Raw genomic sequence first — 17,356 nt, forward strand, 5'->3', positions numbered from 1 at the left:
TGGCTTCCCACGGAAACAGTTTTCCTGAGGTGCAGACCCTATACCAAGTGGTTGTGGCAAGGTAAAGCAAATGCCCTCCACTTCTCTGGAAGAAACCACAGTGCCCAGCCATGTTCTAAGCCCTCCCATCCTCCCTGGGCTTCTGGCAGCAGGAGTGAAAAAAGAGGAGCAGAGCACTGGGACCCGTTTGACAAAACCCGGCTTCCCACCGGAAAGACTTTCTCCACGTGCAGACATGCTCCCAGGTGCCTGGGGCAAGGGGAAGGAAATGCCATACACTGACCTGGAAGAGACCACAGGGCCCAGGCACAGTCTGAACCCTTCCCTCAACCCGGCGGTTTTGCTAGCAGGAGTTCAACCCCAACGAACACAGCCCGGAGACCCCTGGGGCAAAAACGGCTTCCGACGAACAATAAGTGCTTGCTGTGGAACACCTATCCCAAGTGGGGGTAGTCAGCTCAACAAAATGCCACACACCCAGGTGTAAGAAACAACATTACCCAGGCGTGGTCTAAGCCCCTCATCTCGTCCCTGTGCTTTGGGGAGCCGGAGGGACAGCCGAGGCACACGGCCCTGAGACCCCTCTGCAAAAAGCCGGCTTCCCACGGAGACAGTTTTCCTGAGGTGCAGACCCTATCCCAAGTGGTTGTGGCAAGGTAAAGCAAATGCCCTCCACTTCTCTGGAAGAAACCACAGTGCCCAGCCATGTTCTAAGCCCTCCCATCCTCCCTGGGCTTCTGGCAGCAGGAGTGAAAAGAGAGGAGCAGAGCCCTGGGACCCGTTTGACAAAACCCGGCTTCCCAAGGGAAAGTCTTTCTCCACGTGCAGACATGCTCCCAGGTGCCTGTGGCAAGGGGAAGGAAATGCCATACACTGACCTGGAAGAGACCACAGGGCCCAGGCACAGTCTGAACCCTTCCCTCAACCCGGCGGTTTTGCTAGCAGGAGTTCAACCCCAACGAACACAGCCCGGAGACCCCTGGGGCAAAAACGGCTTCCGAAGAACAATAGGTGCTTGCTGTGGAAAACCTATCCCAAGTGGGGGTAGCCAGCTCAACAAAATGCCACACACCCAGGTGTAAGAAACAACATTGCCCAGGCATGGTCTAAGCCCCTCACCGCGTCCCTGTGCTTTGGGGAGCCGGAGGGACAGCCGAGGCACACGGCCCTGAGACCCCTTTGCAAAAAGCCGGCTTCCCACGGAGACAGTTTTCCTGAGGTGCAGACCCTATCCCAAGTGGTTGTGGCAAGCTAAAGCAAATGCCCTCCACTTCTCTGGAAGAAACCACAGTGCCCAGCCATGTTCTAAGCCCTCCCATCCTCCCTGGGCTTCTGGCAGCAAGAGTGAAAAGAGAGGAGCAGAGCACTGGGACCCGTTTGACAAAACCCGGCTTCCCACGGGAAAGTCTTTCTCCACGTGAAGACATGCTCCCAGGTGCCTGTGGCAAGGGGAAGGAAATGCCATACACTGACCTGGAAGAGACCACAGGGCCCAGGCACAGTCTGAACCCTTCCCTCAACCCGGCGGTTTTGCTAGCAGGAGTTCAACCCCCACGAACACAGCCCGGAGACCCCTGGGGCAAAAACGGCTTCCGAAGAACAATAGGTGCTTGCTGTAGAACACCTATCCCAAGTGGGAGTAGCAAGCTCAACAAAATGCCACACACCCAGGTGTAAGAAACAACATTGCCCAGGCATGGTCTAAGCCCCTCACCGCGTCCCTGTGCTTTGGGGAGCCGGAGGGACAGCCGAGGCACACGGCCCTGAGACCCCTTTGCAAAAAGCCGGCTTCCCACGGAGACAGTTTTCCTGAGGTGCAGACCCTATCCCAAGTGGTTGTGGCAAGCTAAAGCAAATGCCCTCCACTTCTCTGGAAGAAACCACAGTGCCCAGCCATGTTCTAAGCCCTCCCATCCTCCCTGGGCTTCTGGCAGCAAGAGTGAAAAGAGAGGAGCAGAGCACTGGGACCCGTTTGACAAAACCCGGCTTCCCACGGGAAAGTCTTTCTCCACGTGAAGACATGCTCCCAGGTGCCTGTGGCAAGGGGAAGGAAATGCCATACACTGACCTGGAAGAGACAACAGGGCCCAGGCACAGTCTGAACCCTTCCCTCAACCCGGCGGTTTTGCTAGCAGGAGTTCAACCCCAACGAACACAGCCCGGAGACCCCTGGGGCAAAAACGGCTTCCGAAGAACAATAGGTGCTTGCTGTGGAACACCTATCCCAAGTGGGAGTAGCCAGCTCAACAAAATGCCACACACCCAGGTGTAAGAAACAACATTGCCCAGGCATGGTCTAAGCCCCTCACCTCGTCCCTGTGCTTTGGGGAGCCGGAGGGACAGCCGAGGCACACGGCCCTGAGACCCCTTTGCAAAAAGCCTGCTTCCCACGGTAACCGTTTTCCTGAGGTGCACACCCTATCCCAAGTGGTTGTGGCAAGGTAAAGCAAATGCCCTCCACTTCTCTGGAAGAAACCACAGTGCCCAGCCATGTTCTAAGCCCTCCCATCCTCCCTGGGCTTCTGGCAGCAGGAGTGAAAAGAGAAGAGCAGAGCACTGGGACCCGTTTGACAAAACCCGGCTTCCCACGGGAAAGTCTTTCTCCACGCGCAGACATGCTCCCAGGTGCCTGTGGCAAGGGGAAGGAAATGCCATACACTGACCTGGAAGAGACCACAGGGCCCAGGCACAGTCTGAACCCTTCCCTCAACCCGGCGGTTTTGCTAGCAGGAGTTCAACCCCAACGAACACAGCCCGCAGACCCCTGGGGCAAAAACGGCTTCCGAAGAACAATAGGTGTTTACTGTGGAACACCTATCCCATGTGGGGGAAGCCAGCTCAACAAAATGCCACACACCCAGGTGTAAGAAACAACATTGCCCAGGCTTGACCTAAGCCCCTCACCTCGTCCCTGTGGTTTGGGGAGCCGGAGGGACACCCGAGGCCCACGGCCCTGAGACCCCTTTGCAAAAAGCCGGCTTCCCACGGAGACAGTTTTCCTGAGGTGCAGACCCTATCCCAAGTGGTTTTGGCAAGGTAAAGCAAATGCCCTCCACTTCTCTGGAAGAAACCACAGTGCCCAGCCATGTTCTAAGCCCTCCCATCCTCCCTGGGCTTCTGACAGCAGGAGTGAAAAGAGAGGAGCAGAGCACTGGGACCCGTTTGACAAAACCCGGCTTCCCACGGGAAAGTCTTTCTCCACGTGCAGACATGCTCCCAGGTGCCTGTGGCAAGGGGAAGGAAATGCCATACACTGACCTGGAAGAGACCACAGGGCCCAGGCACAGTCTGAACCCTTCCCTCAACCCGGCGGTTTTGCTAGCAGGAGTTCAACCCCAACGAACACAGCCCGCAGACCCCTGGGGCAAAAACGGCTTCCGAAGAACAATAGGTGTTTACTGTGGAACACCTATCCCAAGTGGGGGTAGCCAGCTCAACAAAATGCCACACACCCAGGTGTAAGAAACAACATTGCCCAGGCATGGTCTAAGCCCCTCACCTCGTCCCTGTGCTTTGGGGAGTCGGAGGGACAGCCGAGGCACACGGCCCTGAGACCCCTTTGCAAAAAGCCGGCTTCCCACGGAGACAGTTTTCCTGAGGTGCAGACACTATCCCAAGTGGTTGTGGCAAGGTAAAGCAAATGCCGTCCACTTCTCTGGAAGAAACCACAGTGCCCAGCCATGTTCTAAGCCCTCCCATCCTCCCTGGGCTTCTGGCAGCAGGAGTGAAAAGAGAGGAGTAGAGCACTGGGACCCGTTTGACAAAACCCGGCTTCCCACGGGAAAGTCTGTCTCTACGTGCAGACATGCTCCCAGGTGCCTGTGTCAAGGGGAAGGAAATGCCATACACTGACCTGGAAGAGACCACAGGGCGCAGGCACAGTCTGAACCCTTCCCTCAACCCGGCGGTTTTGCTAGCAGGAGTTCAACCCCAACGAACACAGCCCGGAGACCCCTGGGGCAAAAACGGCTTCCGACGATCAATAGGTGCTTGCTGTGGAACACCTATCCCAAGTGGGGGAAGCCAGGTCAACAAAATGCCACACACCCAGGTGTAAGAAACAACATTGCCCAGGCATGGTCTAAGCCCCTCACCTCGTCCCTGTGCTTTGGGGAGCCAGAGGGACACCCGAGGCCCACGGCCCTGAGACCCCTTTGCAAAAAGCCGGCTTCCCACGGAAACAGTTTTCCTGAGGTGCAGACCCTATCCCAAGTGGTTGTGGCAAGGTAAAGCAAATGCCCTCCACTTCTCTGGAAGAAACCACAGTGCCCAGCCATGTTCTAAGCCCTCCCATCCTCCCTGGGCTTCTGACAGCAGGAGTGAAAAGATAGGAGCAGAGCACTGGGACCCGTTTGACAAAACCCGGCTTCCCACGGGAAAGTCTTTCTCCACGTGCAGACCTGCTCCCAGATGCCTGTGGCAAGGGGAAGGAAATATCATACCCTGACCTGGAAGAGACCATAGGGCCCAGGCACAGTCTGAACCCTTCCCTCAACCCGGCGGTTTTGCTAGCAGGAGTTCAACGCAAAGGAACACAGCCCGGAGACCCCGGGGGAAAAACGGCTTCGGACGAACTATAGGTGCTTGCTGTGGAACACCTATCCCAAGTGGGGGTAGCCAGCTCAACAAAATGCCACACACCCAGTGTAAGAAACAACATTGCCCAGGCATGGTCTAAGCCCCTCACCTCGTCCCTGTGCTTTGGGGAGCCAGAGGGACACCCGAGGCCCACGGCCCTGAGACCCCTTTGCAAAAAGCCGGCTTCCCACGGAAAGTGTTTTCCTGAGGTGCAGACCCCATCCCAAGTGGTTGTGGCAAGGTAAAGCAAATGCCCTCCACTTCTCTGGAAGAAACCACAGTGCCCAGCCATGTTCTAAGCCCTCCCATCCTCCCTGGGCTTCTGGCAGCAGGAGTGAAAAGAGAGGAGCAGAGCACTGGGACCCGTTTGACAAAAACCGGCTTCCCACGGGAAAGTCTTTCCACGTGCAGACATGCTCCCAGGTGCCTGTGGCAAGGGGAAGGAAATGCCATACACTGACCTGGAAGAGACCACAGGGCCCAGGCACAGTCTGAACCCTTCCCTCAACCCGGCGGTTTTGCTAGCAGGAGTTCAACCCCAACGAACACAGCCCGGAGACCCCTGGGGCAAAAAAGGCTTCCGACGAACAATAGGTGCTTGCTGTGGAACACCTATCCCAAGTGGGGGAAGCCAGCTCAACAAAATGCCACACACCCAGGTGTAAGAAACAACATTGCCCAGGCATGGTCTAAGCCCCTCACCTCGTCCCTGTGCTTTGGGGAGCCGGAGGGACACCCGAGGCCCACGGCCCTGAGACCCCTTTGCAGAAAGCCGGCTTCCCACGGAAACAGTTTTCCTGAGGTGCAGACCCTATCCCAAGTTGTTGTGGCAAGGTAAAGCAAATGCCCTCCACTTCTCTGGAAGAAACCACAGTGCCCAGCCATGTTCTAAGCCCTCCCATCGTCCCTGGGCTTCTGACAGCAGGAGTGAAAAGAGAGGAGCAGAGCACTGGAACCCGTTTGACAAAACTCGGCTTCCCACGGGAAAGTCTTTCTCCACGTGCAGACATGCTCCCAGGTGCCTGTGGCAAGGGGAAGGAAATGCCATACACTGACCTGGAAGAGACCACAGGGCCCAGGCACAGTCTGGACCCTTCCCTCAACCCGGCGGTTTTGCTAGCAGGAGTTCAACCCCAACGAACACAGACCGGAGACCCCTGGGGCAAAAACGGCTTCCGACGAACAATAGGTGCTGGCTGTAGAACACCTATCCCAAGTGGGGGTAGCCAGCTCAACAAAATGCCGCACACCCAGGTATAAGAAACAACATTGCCCAGGCATGGTCTAAGCCCCTCACCTCGTCCCTGTGCTTTGGGGAGCAGGAGGGACACCCGAGGCCCACGGCCCTGAGACCCCTTTGCAAAAAGCCGGCTTCCCACGGAAACAGTTTTCCTGAAGTGCAGACCCTATCCCAAGTGGTTGTGGCAAGGTAAAGCAAATTCCCTCCACTTCTCTGGAAGAAACCACAGTGCCCAGCCATGTTCTAAGCCCTCCCATCCTCCCTGGGCTTCTGGCAGCAGGAGTGAAAAGAGAGGAGCAGAGCACGGGGACCCGTTTGACAAAACCCGGCTTCCCACGGGAAAGTCTTTCTCCACGTGCAGACATGCTCCCAGGTGCCTGGGGCAAGGGGAAGGAAATGCCATACACTGACCTGGAAGAGACCACAGGGCCCAAGCACAGTTTGAACCCTTCCCTCAACCCGGCGGTTTTGCTAGCAGGAGTTCAACCCCAACGAACACAGCCCGGAGACCTCTGGCGCAAAAACGGCTTCCGATGATCAATAGGTGTTTACTGTGGAACACCTATCCCAAGTGGGGGAAGCCAGCTCAACAAAATGCCACACACCCAGGTGTAAGAAACAACATTGCCCAGGCTTGACCTAAGCCCCTCACCTCGTCCCTGTGGTTTAGGGAGCCGGAGGGACACCCGAGGCCCACGGCCCTGAGACCCCTTTGCAAAAAGCCGGCTTCCCACGGAGATAGTTTTCCTGAGGTGCAGACCCTATCCCAAGTGGTTGTGGCAAGGTAAAGCAAATGCCCTCCACTTCTCTGGAAGAAACCACAGTGCCCAGCCATGTTCTAAGCCCTCCCATCCTCCCTGGGCTTCTGGCAGCAGGAGTGAAAAGAGAGGAGCAGAGAACGGGGACCCGTTTGACAAAACCCGGCTTCCCACGGGAAAGTCTTTCTCCACGTGCAGACATGCTCCCAGGTGCCTGTGGCAAGGGGAAGGAAATGCCATACACTGACCTGGAAGAGACCACAGGGCCCAAGCACAGTTTGAACCCTTCCCTCAACCCGGCGGTTTTGCTAGCAGGAGTTCAACCCCAACGAACACAGCCCGGAGACCCCTGGGGCAAAAACGGCTTCCGATGATCAATAGGTGTTTACTGTGGAACACCTATCCCAAGTGGGGGAAGCCAGCTCAACAAAATGCCACACACCCAGGTGTAAGAAACAACATTGCCCAGGCTTGACCTAAGCCCATCACCTCGTCCCTGTGGTTTGGGGAGCCGGAGGGACACCCGAGGCCCACGGCCCTGAGACCCCTTTGCAAAAAGCCGGCTTCCCACGGAGACAGTTTTCCTGAGGTGCAGACCCTATCCCAAGTGGTTGTGGCAAGGTAAAGCAAATGCCCTCCACTTCTCTGGAAGAAACCACAGTGCCTAGCCATGTTCTAAGCCCTCCCATCCTCCCTGGGCTTCTGACAGCAGGAGTGAAAAGAGAGGAGCAGAGCACTGGGACCCGTTTGACAAAACCCGGCTTCCCACGGGAAAGTCTTTCTCCGCGTGCAGACATGCTCCCAGGTGCCTGTGGCAAGGGGAAGGAAATGCCATACACTGACCTGGAAGAGACCACAGGGCCCAAGCACAGTCTGAACCCTTCCCTCAACCCGGCGGTTTTGCTAGCAGGAGTTCAACCCCAACGAACACAGCCCGGAGACCCCTGGGGCAAAAACGGCTTCCGACGAAGAATAGGTGCTTCCTGTGGAACACCTATCCCAAGTGGGGTTAGCCAGGTCAACAAAATGCCACACACCCAGGTGTAAGAAACAACATTGCCCAGGCATGGTCTAAGCCCCTCACCTCGTCCCTGTGCTTTGGGGAGCCGGAGGGACACCCGAGGCCCACGGCCCTGAGACCCCTTTGCAAAAAGCCGGCTTCCCACGGAAAGTGTTTTCCTGAGGTGCAGACCCTATCCCAAGTGGTTGTGGCAAGGTAAAGCAAATGCCCTCCACTTCTCTGGAAGAAACCACAGTGCCCAGCCATGTTCTAAGCCCTCCCATCCTCCCTGGTCTTCTGACAGCAGGAGTGAAAAGAGAGGAGCAGAGCACTGGGACCCGTTTGACAAAACCCGGCTTCCCACGGGAAAGTCTTTCTCCGCGTGCAGACATGCTCCCAGGTGCCTGTGGCAAGGCGAAGGAAATGCCATACACTGACCTGGAAGATACCACAGGGCCCAGGGACAGTCTGAACACTTCCCTCAACCCGGCGGTTTTGCTAGCAGGAGTTCAACCCCAACGAACACAGCCCGTAGACCCCTGGGGCAAAAACGTCTTCCGACGATCAATAGGTGCTTGCTGTGGAACACCTATCCCAAGTGGGGGAAGCCAGCTCAACAAAATGCCACACACCCAGGTGTAAGAAACAACATTGCCCAGGCATGGTCTAAGCCCCTCACCTCGTCCCTGTGCTTTGGGGAGCAGGAGGGACACCCGAGGCCCACGGCCCTGAGACCTCTTTGCAAAAAGCCGGCTTCCCACGGAAACAGTTTTCCTGAGGTGCAGACCCTATCCCAAGTGGTTTTGGCAAGGTAAAGCAAATGCCCTCCACTTCTCTGGAAGAAACCACAGTGCCCAGCCATGTTCTAAGCCCTCCCATCCTCCCTGGGCTTTGGCAGCAGGAGTGAAAAGAGAGGAGCAGAGCACTGGGACCCGTTTGACAAAACCCGGCTTCCCACGGGAAAGTCTTTCTCCGCGTGCAGACATGCTCCCAGGTGCCTGTGGCAAGGCGAAGGAAATGCCATACACTGACCTGGAAGATACCACAGGGCCCAGGCACAGTCTGAACACTTCCCTCAACCCGGCGGTTTTGCTAGCAGGAGTTCAACCCCAACGAACACAGCCCGTAGACCCCTGGGGCAAAAACGTCTTCCGACGATCAATAGGTGCTTGCTGTGGAACACCTATCCCAAGTGGGGGAAGCCAGCTCAACAAAATGCCACACACCCAGGTGTAAGAAACAACATTGCCCAGGCATGGTCTAAGCCCCTCACCTCGTCCCTGTGCTTTGGGGAGCAGGAGGGACACCCGAGGCCCACGGCCCTGAGACCTCTTTGCAAAAAGCCGGCTTCCCACGGAAACAGTTTTCCTGAGGTGCAGACCCTATCCCAAGTGGTTTTGGCAAGGTAAAGCAAATGCCCTCCACTTCTCTGGAAGAAACCACAGTGCCCAGCCATGTTCTAAGCCCTCCCATCCTCCCTGGGCTTTGGCAGCAGGAGTGAAAAGAGAGGAGCAGAGCACTGGGACCCGTTTGACAAAACCCGGCTTCCCACGGGAAAGTCTTTCTCCGCGTGCAGACATGCTCCCAGGTGCCTGTGGCAAGGGGAAGGAAATGCCATACACTGACCTGGAAGAGACCACAGGGCCCAGGCACAGTCTGAACCCTTCCCTCAACCCGGCGGTTTTTCTAGCAGGAGTTCAACCCCAACGAACACAGCCCGGGGACCCCTGGGGCAAAAAGGGCTTCCGACGATCAATAGGTGCTTGCTGTGGCACACCTATCCCAAGTGGGGGAAGCCAGCTCAACAAAATGCCACACACCCAGGTGTAAGAAACAACATTGCCCAGGCATGGTCTAAGCCCCTCACCTCGTCCCTGTGCTTTGGGGAGCCAGAGGGACACCCGAGGCCCACGGCCCTGAGACCCCTTTGCAAAAAGCCGGCTTCCCACGGAAACAGTTTTCCTGAGGTGCAGACCCTATCCCAAGTGGTTTAGGCAAGGTAAAGCAAATGCCCTCCACTTGTCTGGAAGAAACCACAGTGCCCAGCCATGTTCTAAGCCCTCCCATCCTCCCTGGGCTTCTGGCAGCAGGAGTGAATAGAGAGGAGAAGAGCACTGGGACCCGTTTGACAAAACCCGGCTTCCCACGGGAAAGTCTTTCTCCGCGTGCAGACATGCTCCCAGGTGCCTGTGGCAAGGGGAAGGAAATGCCATACACTGACCTGGAAGAGACCTCAGGGCCCAAGCACAGTCTGAACCCTTCCCTCAACCCGGCGGTTTTGCTAGCAGGAGTTCAACCCCAACGAACACAGCCCGGGGACCCCTGAGGCAAAAACGGCTTCCGAGGAACAGTAGGTGCTTGCATTTGGAACACCTATCCCAAGTGGGGGTAGCCAGCTCAACAAAATGCCACACACCCAGGTGTAAGAAACAACATTGCCCAGGCATGGTCTAAGCCCCTCACCTCGTCCCTGTGCTTTGGGGAGCCGGAGGGACAGCCGAGGCACACGGCCCTGAGACCCCTTTGCAAAAAGCCGGCTTCCCACGGAGACAGTTTTCCTGAGGTGCAGACCCTATCCCAAGTGGTTGTGGCAAGGTAAATCAAATGCCCTCCACTTCTCTGGAAGAAACCACAGTGCCCAGCCATGTTCTAAGCCCTCCCATCCTCCCTGGGCTTCTGGCAGCAGGAGTGAAAAGAGAGGAGCAGAGCACTGGGACCCGTTTGACAAAAACCGGCTTCCCACGGGAAAGTCTTTCTCCACGTGCAGACATGCTCCCAGGTGCCTGTGGCAAGGGGAAGGAAATGCCATACACTGACCTGGAAGAGACCACAGGGCCCAGGCACAGTCTGAACCCTTCCCTCAACCCGGCGGTTTTGCTAGCAGGAGTTCAACCCCATCGAACACAGCCCGGAGACCCCTGGGGCAAAAAAGGCTTCCGACGAACAATAGGTGCTTGCTGTGGAACACCTATCCCAAGTGGGGGAAGCCAGCTCAACAAAATGCCACACACCCAGGTGTAAGAAACAACATTGCCCAGGCTTGACCTAAGCCCCTCACCTCGTCCCTGTGGTTTGGGGAGCCGGAGGGACACCCGAGGCCCACGGCCCTGAGACCCCTTTGCAAAAAGCCGGCTTCCCACGGAGACAGTTTTCCTGAAGTGCAGACCCTATCCCAAGTGGTTGTGGCAAGGTAAAGCAAATGCCCTCCACTTCTCTGGAAGAAACCACAGTGCCCAGCCATGTTCTAAGCCCTCCCATCCTCCCTGGGCTTCTGACAGCAGGAGTGAAAAGAGAGGAGCAGAGCACTGGGACCCGTTTGACAAAACCCGGCTTCCCACGGGAAAGTCTTTCTCCACGTGCAGACATCCTCCCAGGTGCCTGTGGCAAGGGGAAGGAAATGCCATACACTGACCTGGAAGAGACCACAGGGCCCAGGCACAGTCTGAACCCTTCCCTCAACCCGGCGGTTTTGCTAGCAGGAGTTCAACCCCAACGAACACAGCCCGGAGACCCCTGCGGCAAAAACGGCTTCCGATGATCAATAGGTGTTTACTGTGGAACACCTATCCCAAGTGGGGGAAGCCAGCTCAACAAAATGCCACACACCCAGGTGTAAGAAACAACATTGCCCAGGCTTGATCTAAGCCCCTCACCTCGTCCCTGTGGTTTGGGGAGCCGGACGGACACCCGAGGCCCACGGCCCTGAGACCCCTTTGCAAAAAGCCGGCTTCCCACGGAGACAGTTTTCCTGAGGTGCAGACCCTATCCCAAGTGGTTGTGGCAAGGTAAAGCAAATGCCCTCCACTTCTCTGGAAGAAACCACAGTGCCCAGCCATGTTCTAAGCCCTCCCATCCTCCCTGGGCTTCTGACAGCAGGAGTGAAAAGAGAGGAGCAGAGCACGGGGACCCGTTTGACAAAACCCGGCTTCCCACGGGAAAGTCTTTCTCCGCGTGCAGACATGCTCCCAGGTGCCTGTGGCAAGGGGAAGGAAATGCCATACACTGACCTGGAAGAGACCACAGGGCCCAAGCACAGTCTGAACCCTTCCCTCAACCCGGCGGTTTTGCTAGCAAGAGTTCAACCCCAAGGAACACAGCCCGGAGACCCCTGAGGCAAAAACGGCTTACGACGAACAATATGCGCTTGCTGTGGAAAACCAATCCCAAGTGGGGGTAGCCAGCTCAACAAAATGCCACACACCCAGGTGTAAGAAACAACATTGCCCAGGCATGGTCTAAGCCCCTCACCTCGTCCCTGTGTTTTGGGGAGCAGGAGGGACACCCGAGGCCCACGGCCCTGAGACCCCTTTGCAAAAAGCCAGCTTCCCACGGAAACAGTTTTCCTGAGGTGCAGACCCTATCCCAAGTGGTTGTGGCAAGGTAAAGCAAATGCCCTCCACTTCTCTGGAAGAAACCACAGTGCCCAGCCATGTTCTAAGCCCTCCCATCCTCCCTGGGCTTCTGGCAGCAGGAGTGAAAAGAGAGGAGCAGAGAACGGGGACCCGTTTGACAAAACCCGGCTTCCCACGGGAAAGTCTTTCTCCACGTGCAGACATGCTCCCAGGTACCTGTGGCAAGCGGAAGGAAATGCCATACACTGACCTGGAAGAGACCACAGGGCCCAAGCACAGTTTGAACCCTTCCCTCAACCCGGCGGTTTTGCTAGCAGGAGTTCAACCCCAACGAACACAGCCCGGAGACCCCTGGGGCAAAAACGGCATCCGATGATCAATAGGTGTTTACTGTGGAACACCTATCCCAAGTGGGGGAAGCCAGCTCAACAAAATGCCACACACCCAGGTGTAAGAAACAACATTGCCCAGGCTTGATCTAAGCCCCTCACCTCGTCCCTGTGCTTTGGGGAGCCGGAGGGACACCCGAGGCCCACGGCCCTGAGACCCCTTTGCAAAAAGCCGGCTTCCCACGGAAACAGTTTTCCTGAGGTGCAGGCCCTATCCCAAGTGGTTGTGGCAAGGTAAAGTAAATGCCCTCCACTTCTCTGGAAGAAACCACAGTGCCCAGCCATGTTCTAAGCCGTCCCATCCTCCCTGGGCTTCTGGCAGCAGGAGTGAAAAGAGAGGAGCAGAGCACTGGGACCCGTTTGACAAAACCCGGCTTCCAACGGGAAAGTCTTTCTCTACGTGCAGACATGCTCCCAGGTGCCTGTGGCAAGGGGAAGGAAAAGCCATACACTGACCTGGAAGAGACCACAGGGCCCAGGCACAGTCTGAACCCTTCCCTCAACCCGGCGGTTTTGCTAGCAGGAGTTCAACCCCAACGAACACAGCCCGGAGACCCCTGGGGCAAAAACGGCTTCCGACGAACAATAGGTGCTTGCTGTGGAACACCTATCCCAAGTGGGGGTAGCCAGCTCAACAAAATGCCACACACCCAGGTGTAAGAAACAACATTGCCCAGGCATGGTCTAAGCCCCTCACCTCGTCCCTGTGCTTTGGGGAGCCGGAGGGACAGCCGAGGCACACGGCCCTGAGACCCCTTTGCAAAAAGCCGGCTTCCCACGGAGACAGTTTTCCTGCGGTACAGACACTATCCCAAGTGGTTGTGGCAAGGTAAAGCAAATGCCCTCCACTTCTCTGGAAGAAACCACAGTGCCCAGCCATGTTCTAAGCCCTCCCATCCTCCCTGGTCTTCTGGCAGCAGGAGTGAAAAGAGAGGAGCAGAGCACGGGGACCCGTTTGACAAAAACCGGCTTCCCACGGGAAAGTCTTTCTCCGCGTGCAGACATGCTCCCAGGTGCCTGTGGCAAGGGGAAGGAAATGCCATACACTGACCTGGAAGAGACCTCAGGGCCCAGGCTCAGTCTGAACCCTTCCCTCAACCCGGCGGTTTTGCTAGCAGGAGTTCAACCCCAACGAACACAGCCCGGAGACCCCTGGGGCAAAAACGGCTTCCGACGAACAATAGGTGCTTGCTGTGGAACACCTATCCCAAGTGGGGGTAGCCAGCTCAAAAAAATGCCACACACCCAGGTGTAAGAAACAACATTGCCCAGGCATGGTCTAAGCCCCTCACCTCGTCCCTGTGCTTTGGGGAGCCGGAGGGACACCCGAGGCCCACGGCCCTGAGACCCCTTTGCAAAAAGCCGGCTTCCCACGGAAACAGTTTTCCTGAGGTGCAGACCCTATCCCAAGTGGTTGTGGCAAGGTAAAGCAATTGCCCTCCACTTCTCTGGAAGAAAACACAGTGCCCAGCCATGTTCTAAGCCCTCCCATCCTCCCAGGGCTTCTGACAGCAGGAGTGAAAAGAGAGGAGCAGAGCACTGGGACCCGTTTGACAAAACCCGACTTCCCACGGGAAAGTCTTTCTCCACGTGCAGACATGCTCCCAGGTGCCTGGGGCAAGGGGAAGGAAATGCCATACACTGACCTGGAAGAGAACACAGGGCCCAGGCACAGTCTGAACACTTCCCTCAACCCGGCGGTTTTGCTAGCAGGAGTTCAACCCCAACGAACACAGCCCGGAGACCCCTGGGGCAAAAACGGCTTCCGACGAACAATAGGTGCTTGCTGTGGAACACCTATCCCAAGTGGGGGTAGCCAGCTCAACAAAATGCCACACACCCAGTGTAAGAAACAACATTGCCCAGGCATGGTCTAAGCCCCTCACCTCGTCCCTGTGCTTTGGGGAGCCGGAGGGACAGCCGAGGCCCACGGCCCTGAGACCCCTTTGCAAAAAGCCGGCTTCCCACGGAAACAGTTTTCCTGAGGTGCAGACCCTATCCCAAGTGGTTGTGGCAAGGTAAAGCAAATGCCCTCCACTTCTCTGGAAGAAACCACAGTGCCCAGCCATGTTCTAAGCCCTCCCATCCTTCCTGGGCTTCTGGCAGCAGGAGTGAAAAGAGAGGAGCAGAGCACTGGGACCCGTTTGACAAAAACCGGCTTCCCACGGGAAAGTCTTTCTCCACGTGCAGACATGCTCCCAGGTGCCTGGGGCAAGGGGAAGGAAATGCCATACACTGACCTGGAAGAGACCACAGGGCCCAGGCACAGTCTGAACCCTTCCCTCAACCCGGCGGTTTTGCTAGCAGGAGTTCAACCCCAACGAACACAGCCCGGAGACCACTGGGGCAAACACGGCTTCCGAGGAACAATAGGTGCTTCCTGTGGAACACCTATCCCAAGTGGGGTTAGCCAGGTCAACAAAATGCCACACACCCAGGTGTAAGAAACAACATTGCCCAGGCATGGTCTAAGCCCCTCACCTCGTCACTGTGCTTTGGGGAGCCGGAGGGACACCCGAGGCCCTCGGCCCTGAGACCCCTTTGCAAAAAGCCGGCTTCCCACGGAAAGTGTTTTCCTGAGGTGCAGACCCTATCCCAAGTGGTTGTGGCAAGGTAAAGCAAATGCCCTCCACTTCTCTGGAAGAAACCACAGTGCCCAGCCATGTTCTAAGCCCTCCCATCCACCCTGGTCTTCTGACAGCAGGAGTGAAAAGAGAGGAGCAGAGCACTGGGACCCGTTTGACAAAACCCGGCTTCCCACGGGAAAGTCTTTCTCCACGTGCAGACATGCTCCCAGGTGCCTGTGGCAAGGGGAAGGAAATGCCATACACTGACCTGGAAGAGACCACAGGGCCCAGGCAGAGTCTGAACCCTTCCCTCAACCCGGCGGTTTTGCTAGCAGGAGTTCAACCCCAACGAACACAGCCCGGAGACCCCTGGGGCAAAAACGGCTTCCGACGATCAATAATTGCTTGCTGTGGAACACCTATCCCAAGAGGGGGAAGCCAGCTCAACAAAATGCCACACACCCAGGTGTAAGAAACAACATTGCCCTGGCTTGGTCTAAGCCCCTCACCTCGTCCCTGTGCTTTGGGGAGCCGGAGGGACAGCCGAGGCCCATGACCCTGAGACCCCTTGCAAAAAGCCGGCTTCCCACGGAGACAGTTTTCCTGAGGTGCAGACCCTATCCCAAGTGGTTGTGCCAAGGTAAAGCAAATGCCCTCCACTTCTCTGGAAGAAACCACAGTGCCCAACCATGTTCTAAGCCCTCCCATCCTCCCTGGGCTTCTGGCAGCAGGAGTGAAAAGAGAGGAGCAGAGCACTGGGACCCGTTTGACAAAACCGGCTTCCCACTGGAAAGTCTTTCTCCACGTGCAGACATGCTCCCAGGTGCCTGGGGCAAGGGGAAGGAAATGCCATACACTGACCTGGAAGAGACCACAGGGCCCAGGCACAGTCTGAACCCTTCCCTCAACCCGGCGGTTTTGCTAGCAAGAGTTCAACCCCAACGAACACAGCCCGGAGACCCCTGGGGCAAAAACGGCTTCCGACGAACAATAGGTGCTTGCTGTGGAACACCTATCCCAAGTGGGGGAAGCCAGCTCAACAAAATGCCACACACCCAGGTGTAAGAAACAACATTGCCCAGGCATGGTCTAAGCCCCTCACCTCGTCCCTGTGCTTTGGGGAGCCGGAGGGACACCCGAGGGCCACGGCCCTGAGACCCCTTTGCAGAAAGCCGGCTTCCCACGGAAACAGTTTTCCTGAGGTACAGACCCTATCCCAAGTGGTTGTGGCAAGGTAAAGCAAATGCCCTCCACTTCTCTGGAAGAAACCACAGTGCCCAGCCATGTTCTAAGCCCTCCCATCCTCCCTGGGCTTCTGACAGCAGGAGTGAAAAGAGAGGAGCAGAGCACTGGGACCCGTTTGACAAAACTCGGCTTCCCACGGGAAAGTCTTTCTCCACGTGCAGACATGCTCCCAGGTGCCTGTGGCAAGGGGAAGGAAATGCCATACACTGACCTGGAAGAGACCACAGGGCCCAGGCACAGTCTGGACCCTTCCCTCAACCCGGCGGTTTTGCTAGCAGGAGTTCAACCCCAACGAACACAGACCGGAGACCCCTGGGGCAAAAACGGCTTCCGACGAACAATAGGTGCTGGCTGTAGAACACCTATCCCAAGTGGGGGTAGCCAGCTCAACAAAATGCCACACACCCAGGTGTAAGAAACAACATTGCCAGGCATGGTCTAAGCCCCTCACCTCGTCCCTGTGCTTTGAGGAGCCGGAGGGACACCCGAGGCCCACGGCCCTGAGACCCCTTTGCAAAAAGCCGGCTTCCCACGGAAACAGTTTTCCTGAAGTGCAGACCCTATCCCAAGTGGTTGTGGCAAGGTAAAGCAAATGCCCTCCACTTCTCTGGAAGAAACCACAGTGCCCAGCCATGTTCTAAGCCCTCCCATCCTCCCTGGGCTTCTGGCAGCAGGAGTGAAAAGAGAGGAGCAGAGCACGGGGACCCGTTTGACAAAACCCGGCTTCCCACGGGAAAGTCTTTCTCCACGTGCAGACATGCTCCCAGGTGCCTGGGGCAAGGGGAAGGAAATGCCATACACTGACCTGGAAGAGACCACAGGGCCCAAGCACAGTTTGAACCCTTCCCTCAACCCGGCGGTTTTGCTAGCAGGAGTTCAACCCCAACGAACACAGCCCGGAGACCCCTGCGGCAAAAACGGCTTCCGATGATCAATAGGTGTTTACTGTGGAACACCTATCCCAAGTGGGGGAAGCCAGCTCAACAAAATGCCACACACCCAGGTGTAAGAAACAACATTGCCCAGGCTTGATCTTAGCCCCTCACCTCGTCCCTGTGGTTTCGGGAGCCGGACGGACACCCGAGGCCCACGGCCCTGAGACCCCTTTGCAAAAAGCCGGCTTCCCACGGAGACAGTTTTCCTGAGGTGCAGACCCTATCCCAAGTGGTTGTGGCAAGGTAAAGCAAATGCCCTCCACTTCTCTGGAAGAAACCACAGTGCCCAGCC

This window comes from Ursus arctos, unplaced genomic scaffold (genome assembly GCF_023065955.2).
Source record: "Ursus arctos isolate Adak ecotype North America unplaced genomic scaffold, UrsArc2.0 scaffold_11, whole genome shotgun sequence".
NCBI classification, from domain to species: Eukaryota; Metazoa; Chordata; class Mammalia; order Carnivora; family Ursidae; genus Ursus; species Ursus arctos.